We start from the raw sequence: 9,564 nt of genomic DNA, 5'->3' as shown, positions 1-9,564 counted from the left end.
AGTAAAGTTTCTTTTATGACTTCAATTTGGAGCATAGATATGCAGAATTGAGTGTTCATCTTGGTAGATTTTTTTCCTTTGATAAGTATGAAGTGTCCTTCCTTGTCTTTTTTTTTTTTTGATAATGTTTGGTTGAAAGTCGATTTTATTTGATATTAGAATGGCTACTCCAGCTTGTTTCTTGGGACCATTTGCTTGGAAAATGTTTTCCAGCTTTTACTCTGAGGTAGTGTCTGTCTTTGTTAGTAAGGTTCATTTTCTGTATGCAGAAAAATGCTGGGTCCTGTTTATGTATCCAGTTTGTTAGTCTATGTCTTTTTATTGAGGAATTGAGTCCATTGATGTTAAGAGATATTAAGGAAAAGTGAATGTTGCTTCTTGTTATTTTTGTTATTAGAGATGGAATTATGTTTGTGTGGCTATTTTCTTTTGGATTTGTTGGAAGAAGATTACTTTCTTGCCTTTTCTAGGGTGTAGTTTCCCTCCTTATGTTGGAGTTTTCCATTTATTATCCGTTGTAGGTCTGGATTTGTGGAAAGATATTATATAAATTTGGTTTTTCATGGAATATCTTGGTTGCTCCATCCATGGTAACTGAGAGTTTTGCTGGGTATAGTAGTCTTGGCTGGTATTTTTTTCTCTTAGGATATGTATGATGTCTGTCCAGGATGTTTTGGCTTTTATAGTCTCTGGTGAGAAGTCTGGTGTAATTCTTATAGATCTGCCTTTATATGTTACTTTATCTTTTCTCTTTACTGTTTTTTAATATTATTTCTTTGTTTTGTGCATTTGGTGTTTTGATTATTATGTGACAGAAGGAATTTCTTTTCCTAGTCTATTTGGAGTTCTGTAGGCTTCTTGTATGTTTATGAGCATCTCTTTCTTTAGGTTAGAGAAGTTTTCTTCTATAATTTTCTTGTAGCTGTTTACTGGCCCTTTAAGTTGAGAATCTTTGCTTTCTTCTATACCTATTATTCTTAGGTTTGGTCTTCTCATTGTGTCCTTGATTTCCTGTATGTTTTGGGTTAGGAGCTTTTTGTATTTTGCATTTTCTTTGACAGTTGTGTCAATGTTTTCCATGGTATCTTCTGTTCCTGCTATTCTCCCTTCTATCTCTTGTATTTTGTTGGTGATGCATCCGTCTATGACCTCTTTCCTAGGTTTTCAATCTCCAGGGTAGTCTCCCTTTGAGATTTCTTTATTTTTCCTACTTCGATTTTTAGATCCTGGATGATTTTGTTCAATATCCTCACCTATTCTTTAATTCTACTTTTCTGTAATTCTTTAAGGAATTTATCTTTCCTCTTTAACCTGATTTCCTGTATTCTGTATTTCTTCAAGGGAGTTATTTATGTCCTTCTTAAAGTCCTCTATCATCGTCATGAGAAGTGACTTTAAATCTGATTCTTGCCTTCCTGGTGTCATGGGGTATCCAGGGCTTTCTATGGTGGGGGTATTGGGTTCTGATGATGCCAAGTAACCTTGGTTTCTGTTGCTTACATTCTTATGCTTGCCTTTTGCCATGTAGTTATCTCTAGTGCTACCTGTACTCACTGTTTCTGGCTGAAGACTGTCACTCCTGTTATCTTTGTTGTGCCAGAACTCCTTCGAATCCAGCTGTCTCTGTTATCCAGTGATCCTGGGTGTCAGAGCTCCTGGGAGTCCAGTTTCCTGTATGATCTGGGGGGTGTTAGAGTTCCTGGGAGTCCAACTTCCTCTATGATCTGGGGGGTGTTAGATCTCCTGGTAGTTCAGCTTCCTCTGGGTATTGTGAGATTGGTTGCAGAGGTAGTGCCCAAGGTCTGCTCAGTGCACTGGCTCAGAATGGAAGGAATCCATGCCAATGGGTCAGGGTATGGTGTCTTCATGGTAGCAGACCAACTAGGAGTCAACTGTTCTGGGTGTAGTGGATCCTCAACTTCTCTGAGTGAAACAGATCCTCTGGGGTGGGTCTGAATATGGTGTCTTCCCAGAAGCAGACTAGCAATGCGTCTGTCCCAGCAAGAAGGGCCAGGCAGAGGGGGCTCTCATTTTCTTAAGTGAACATGATTAGGCTATAGAGAGATTTAAGGAGATTTTCAATTTTCTGTCTCTGGCTTTTTGTGATATATGCTGGTGTTAACATTACTTATTTCTCTTCTTTATCAGTTTTTCTTTGTTATTCTTCATTTTTTGCAAGGTGTGGATATTATTCTCTTTTTTATTCATTGTGGTTCTTGGTAGTAATGTACAGAAAATAGAAGTAAATAACAAACAACAAAACAACTTGAAAGAGTTAGGTCTGAAGCCAAGGCTTACTGAGCAGGTTATGCTGATTTATGTTGTTACTACTATTGTTCTAGAAATTTCTCTTTTTTTTCTAGAAATTTCTATAAGTGACACTTCAAAGAAAATTATTTTATTGGAATTCATAAATGAAGCCTGTTTAACTAAATTTATGAAAGTCAGACATCTAAGTGGTTTCTTAAGTGAACTAGAATGCATTTGATTGTAAAAGGCAGCTGAAGAAGAAAGGGCAAGACTCTCTAGTCCGTTGACATCTTGAGTCCTCCAAAGTCTTAAGTCAACAATGAGAGTATTTTTTTATTTTAAATAAGCATCATGCAAAACAAGTAGTAATGGCTTTGTTATATGATTTTGAGGAGTTTTGCATTAGCTACATTGTGCTTCAAATGACAAAAGCTAAATGCCAGTGGAATCCTTTCTACAAATAGCAAATGGATCTTCTGAATTAGTCACAGCAGGGAGAGGATTAAAGGACACACCATGTACTGACAATTCCAGGCCAAGTATGTTTATGTTAGCTACCTCATTCCGTTCTCTCAACCAAACTTTTGAGGAAGACTTACTGCCACCAGTTTATAGGTTAAGAAACCATGGTGGGAAAGACTTGTGATTATTCAGAACTATGTTTTTTTCCTTTGAATTCTGACCTCTAAACTGAATTTATTCCCTGATATCATCATACAGTATCCCTAGATCTCCCAATTAAGGGAAAAATATGTTAAGATAGTCGAGAAATGGAACCAAGAAGGCTTTTGCAAGTGCTTGTATCTTGATCTACTTTTCTATTATTCTCCAGAGACTGTCAATGCTTTTTCCTTCTGACACTGACATTCTCTACTCTGTATAGATGTAGAATAATTTTGCTCTGAGTAAAAGACATGGTTTGTCCTCAAGAGTTATTTTGCTTTCTGATGATTCCTATGGCAAATTCAGACATACTTCACTCTTTGTTACATGCTTTTGGTGTGACTTTTCCTCTATAAGCCCACCTGCCTTATCTCTAAAATTAAATCACCACCCCACACATTTAATTTGAGTATCTCTATACTTTTGAACCATGTGACATTTAGAATAAAAGTTGTCTTCCTCTTTGGCTCTTTCAGCATACTTTCTTGAATCTCTGTAGACGGGCTTGCTTTTCTGTAGTGGGTGGGCTTTGTTCAGTCATCTTGATGTAGAAGTGACCAGGGTCTAGTTTAGATATCTTAGATATTATAACAAATCTATCTTTGGAATATGAGAAATAAAGATTACTAGAGGTTTTTGGTCAAAAATAGTAGTAGCTTCCACTGAAATCAATCTGTAGAATCTTAAGGAGTCACAAGAGCAATGCATAACAGCACAAGAAGACTTGTGGTTATGAAAACATTTCCTCAGGAATATGCATATTTCAGTGTTTCCTCAATTGACAGTACATTTGCATGGGACTCTTCAATCTAGGAAATATCTTCTCAGTGTTTCTCTTCAAAGGTGGACAGTAAGTAATCCCGTGAGGTAGGTCCAAACATTGATTGGTCATCGGTAGGATTATTCTATTAGTGTATGGGAAAATGGAGATATTGAAATTCTTATTCAAGGTTCTGTACCCAAATATGGAAATTGGGTCCTGTGACCATTAAAGAACTGCCATTGCCCATCAATGAGATAGGATTCCAGGCTCAGTAGTCTCCATGTAACACTTCATCTCCACCCTTTCAATAGTGGTAGCTTATATTCTGCCGTCAACTTTTGAATGATGGTAGTGAAATACATAACTTCTGTTCTTGCAAGATGTTAGAATCTCTAAGGAGGTAGTAATGAATTAATTGCTTTTGCTGACCCCTTAGAGGTCCACTACCCATTTTTAAATAAGTCCCATGGATAATCTTAGATTGTGTTTCCCCGAATTGTGCTGATTCCACTCCCTCACTGTGTGACCTTGTACAAATAACTTAGCCCCCCTCTAGGCTCCAGATCCATTGGTAAATAAGGATAATAAGAATCCTCACTGCACTGGGTTTTGTGAGATGCATTTCTATATTTAGATCATTTAGAACAGTGTGTGGCACAGTTGCATTCAGTAAGCATCGGGTATTATTATTATATGCAAAGTGCTTGGTGCTAGCAGGTTCTCAGTAGATGTGAATTTACCGATTTAACAAAGAAAGAAGAAAGACAAATGACTGGATTCATAGTTTTCAGGAGTGTAGTCCCTGGTGACTGGTCAGTAACAGAACTGATAGTCCTCACCAAGTCGGAGATAAATCAACCCCAGGGCAGCCAAACGGAGAACCTCTTCTGATCCTAGACCTGCTAAATCTTATCACCATCCATCAAGAGAATGCTGACAAGTCACTGGGCCGTGATTCACATTGCCCATCAGAGCTGGAGCCGGGAATAACCTCTCGTGGCTACCTCTTTGATTGGGGTTTGAACCAGTAAACTCAGCCACTCACCTGCACACCTTTTCAGTGGTTTGGGTCCTTGCTATATTGAGTGGATTCATGGGTACTTTCTTCAGCAAAAATGACAGTAGCTGTTTTTAGGAAGAATGTTCAAAAAGCACAATTGCAAGGATGCTAAGCCAGGCGCGTAAGTGAATGTGAATTAAGTCATCACGTTCTGCTTAATCTCTAAAGAGAATGCATCTGCCTTTGAGCAGCTAAGCGAAAAGAAAAGAAAGGATTAAATTATTTGCATGTAGAAAAACTGAATGCTAAGTTTGCCTCAAGGCAAAATGTTTATATTACTCCCAACTAGGTCTACAAACAAGGTATTGTGCTCCTGGCTAAGAAGATTAAATACCCAGATACCTAGGTTTTTAGAATACAAGGTTCTGACTAGTCTTTGAAGGGGAAAAAGGCTCTTGCAGGTTAAAATATAGAGCACTGTCAGATGCACTGAGACTTTTGTTGGATCTTTGGGTTGTATTTAGAGAATTAAACAACTAAAGATGATTTTCTTTTCTCTAAAAGATTTCAGAAAACCAGTGAGCAATTACGTTTGTGGTAATCTATTCCAGAGAGGTGAGGAAATTGGAAGTAGGTGGCTAAGAACAGAAAAAATCTAGCTCCAGGAAAATAAATACCAGGCTACCCATTCTTTGTTTGGGGTTTGAACCAATCCTTCCTTTTGAAAATATGTAACATGTGTAAGACAGTCTTTTGTAGAGCATAAAGAGGGATTATGCAGTACATTGAAAGGTTTTTTTGTTTTCTTAGACTCTGTCTCAAATATCCCAAGCTATTCTTGCATTTCCTATGTGGCTAAGTATGACCTTGAACAATAATTCTCCTGTCTCTGCCTCCCAAGTGTTGGCATTACAGACTACAGTCATCCCACTAAGCTGAAAAGCAGATTTAGGTGGAAATTATGCACACAGGATGTTGCATGGTTGCAAACATGGTTTGATAACCATGTATTTGATTATTATCGAAAGCCGATCTTTTGTTTCTTGCTGCTCTCCTGTCCCCAGACTTCGTTTGGCTTGCTTTTCCATCACTCCAACTTCCTGTTGAATACGTCATAACACTTGTAACAATGAAGAGGACAGTTCTTCAAAATACCTTGGGGTTTGTTTTGTGCTGGGGTCCTTCTTTATGCGCGCCTCATTTATTTCTAACGGCAGTCAGAAGAGTTAGAGATCTTGAACCTCATTCTAATGATGAGAGGAATTTAAATATCTCATTCAGTTTCATACCTCCAGTGGGGTTCAGATCCTTTGCAGCTACTTAGCTAACATTTCTATAGCTATCATGGTTATAGTTGCTGCACCACCTGTCACTACTCTCTTCTGTAATAGACACATCCTCCACTGCACATGACACAGGAGTCACAGCCACTGTCCCCACGATGACTGCACCAATAGTTCTAGCTTTGGCTACTACTGATGTCACTACTGCTATCTAGTTCTGCCACTGCTGCTCCATTCCTGAGCATGCGTTCCTCAAGCTTAGAGCTCACTGATAAAAGCAGTACTCAATCAGATCCGAACTGACATTTGTTTATAACCGATAACAAGCCTTACATTTTTCTACTGCTATAGCCTTAATGACAGATGTGAATAGTGAATAGAGGCTTTGAATTTGATCTGAAAGAATCCAGAAGCAGACTAGACTTGCTTAGAAGGTACCGTTCTTTTCTTTTTGACAGAATAAACACAACAACAAAGAACACCTCAAATATTGATTTTTTTTCTGCTATAAAAACCTACGTTGGATCTAATAGGATAGAAAAACATTCCTTAATAGTTCTGAGTAAAATCGACAGCAGGGAAGTTGTGCCAAGTGACCCAGTGACTTTGTATTTTCCCAGTAAATTCAAGTGTATAGTTTGTACACACAGAGTTAAAAATGTTGACACACGCTGGCAAACAATTGACTGGTTGCCATACATCAAGGGCTGAAGGTTAACGCCATTGTTCAATCTTGGCTTTTTAGTGCAGGTATCATTTCTTAGAGAGTCTTCTCTGCCTGCCTAGTGTTATAACTAGGTCAGTCTTTCCCCCTCTGGCCTAGGCTGTCTGGTATCTTCACCACTGCTAATTATCTGTAGTTCATAAAAACACTGTGATTTTGCAAAGGGTAGTTAATTTAAAGGCAGAGGACATGTCTAGTTAGTTTCCCATTGTTAAATTCCTGGTTTTAAGACAGGTTCCAGCCTGAAATGACTAAATGGATGTGTAGACACAGAGAAACAAGGGTTTGCACAGGACGTGGTCCTTCTTGATGTCACTGGGCACGGTGAGCAGCATCTCGTGCTGAGAGCATTCGTTTTTATTCAGAAGGAGCCCATACCACGGGACATGCTCTTGTTCTCTTACATGGTGTTTCCCTATAAAGGGACACAATTTAAAAATACTAGAGCAATAGTTTAAACATTAAAACAATCAGCCCTTCTGAACGCCTTCACCAGCTGCTGGGAACAATTTGGAAGAGGACTCTGCAAGGTGGTGCAGTCCCAGCTCTCTTCAGAGCATGTCTGATCCTTTCTCTGAGTGAAATGAGGAGAGTGGGTAACAGCTAGGTAGAGGACAACACCAGTCTATCATTTCTGAGAGCTGGCTGCTTTTTCCCTGTGATACTTTCCTAATGGGGGAAAACAGGCTGTCTTCAGGAATCACATGCTTACTCCTATGGCCAGATCTCTTTATAGAAACTGCAGGGGAAGGAGACTCCCCAGGAGACTTATCTTGGTTTCTTTGGACTTACAGTATTTCAGATGGTCCCTGCTGGGTTGTTTAAATAACACACTAAAATTCTTACTTATCTTAACACTAAGGGAGATGGCAGCCTTCCATATAAGTGGGTTTTACAGATAATTGAAATGTTCTGTCAAGTTAACATTTAAATAAAAAACAAACAAAAGGAAATCACATTTTGTTTCGCAAAACCTTTTAAAATACACGACACCCAACCCCTATTTGCCTTTTAAATTAGACTATAGTGAATGTATTTAACTCAGAACCTTGAACAAAGGATGACAGATTTTAGCATCAGTGGGGCTTTGCTGAAGCCCTCCTGGTTGAATTTCTCAGGGGACTGGAAGAAGAAAAGAACTGGCGAGATGTTCTGAAGGCGACACAGCTGGGTGGAAAAGAATCTCGGGTGGGGAAGCCCCCAGCTGTATTTTCTTCATTTCCCTAGTTGCCAGGGAGTTTTCAGGATGTGTTTGCCTCTCGAGGTATCGGGTCTTATTCAGGGACACCTTTTTAAAGTGAGTGGTAATTTTCACAGGAAGAGAGATGGAAATACATTTTCTATCGTTCTGCATAATGTCTTTTGCTTGTAAGCACTCACTAGAACGGAGAGTGGTCATTGATTTGATCATCTTGTGGGTTGAGGAGACAAGGTACCAGGTTGTGAGAAAGTTGTTTAAAAATGAGAGTACTTCTACTCCTGACTGGATTTTGAGATAGTACATTGGGCACCAGGTTATCTCTAAAGGACATCAGCTTTGTCACACCAGTTTGGCTCCTCAGTGGCCTGGCTTGCTTACCTCTGAGTTTTCAGGCAATTCTGGGAAATGAGAGACACTGAATGAGAGAAGTGTAACTGTGTAGCATTGACAGTAAGCAAAGTAGCTGTGATGTCATCTCACACGAAACATGTGGTAAGCTAAGTTCGGGACTTAGATATTAGATGTTGTATGATTTATACAGGAATAAGTCATCTACACTTGTAAACTGCTGTCTAGGCTAGGGATCAGTTGAAAGGTGTATACTGTAGCCCCTAGTTCTAATACAGTAACTGTAGGGTGCCCTGTATGTCAGGAGAAGTATTTAATTTGTAGAGCAGTTATGTGACCTGAATCCTGAGGAACAAATTGGAGTTAAGCAGGCATAGGGAGAGGCTACTTATAAAAATGCTTTAAATGAAGAGAAAAAAAAAACAGACACAAAAATCTATTAGGGGAGAAAAGGCAGTTCATAGGAAGTCCCAGATATTTGCTATGGAGTGAGAAATGTATCTGGAAGAACAATAGAGCTTTTAGGACAAGTTCTGTTGAGTAATGACATAATCAAATTTATTTTTAAAAAAGCTTACTCTAACTTCATGATAAGGGGGATAGAAATTAGGGGAGGCAGGTGGGAGACTAGGAATCTGAGGATGAGAGCTGTAGGATTTGGAGGGTGTTGGTCCAGAGCTTGTATACTATGTGGAAACAATAGAGGAAATTAATGATAATCACAGGAAGAACTTAATTCCAGTCTCACATCTCTTTGCATTGCCTTCAAGTTCAGGTGACATGAGGAAGGAAGGATGGTGGATATTTCCTAATTCACCTAATGCAGATTATCCAGCAACTATTGTGTGCTGGTGTTCATCTAGCTCCCGGGACACAGCAGGGAAGAAAACCCAGGTTCCCGCCATCATTTCAGATGCACAGATATGTGATACTCTAGGTACTGGCAAGTACAAAGGAGCTAACTAACGCACAGTAAGGCGAGTGAGTGTCACGGGGCAGGGGACGACTTACAGTCTGTTTGGTGACATATGACATAGTGACATTCAAGCAGAGACCTGAGTTATGGCACAGAGCAAACCTAGATACGTGTGAAAGGAATGTGTTAGATGCAAAAGGATCCGAGGTCCTGAAGACAGTAAATTTGGCATACTTAAGGTGCAGCAAGGGTGTAGCACTTGAGGTGGAGCAGCAGTAAATGAGCCGTGGAAGAGAGGTAGGGTATGACATCAGACAGGTAATGAAGACAAGTTCATGGGGTCTTGTCTGCATTGAATGAGTGGAGGCTTTTACCGTTAATGAGATGTGGCTCTCCTGGAATGTCTTTAATAAAGA

Source organism: Grammomys surdaster, unplaced genomic scaffold, assembly GCF_004785775.1.
Source record: "Grammomys surdaster isolate TR1022 unplaced genomic scaffold, NIH_TR_1.0 372, whole genome shotgun sequence".
Lineage (NCBI taxonomy): Eukaryota > Metazoa > Chordata > Mammalia > Rodentia > Muridae > Grammomys > Grammomys surdaster.
Note: the sequence above shows the minus strand (reverse complement) of the source record.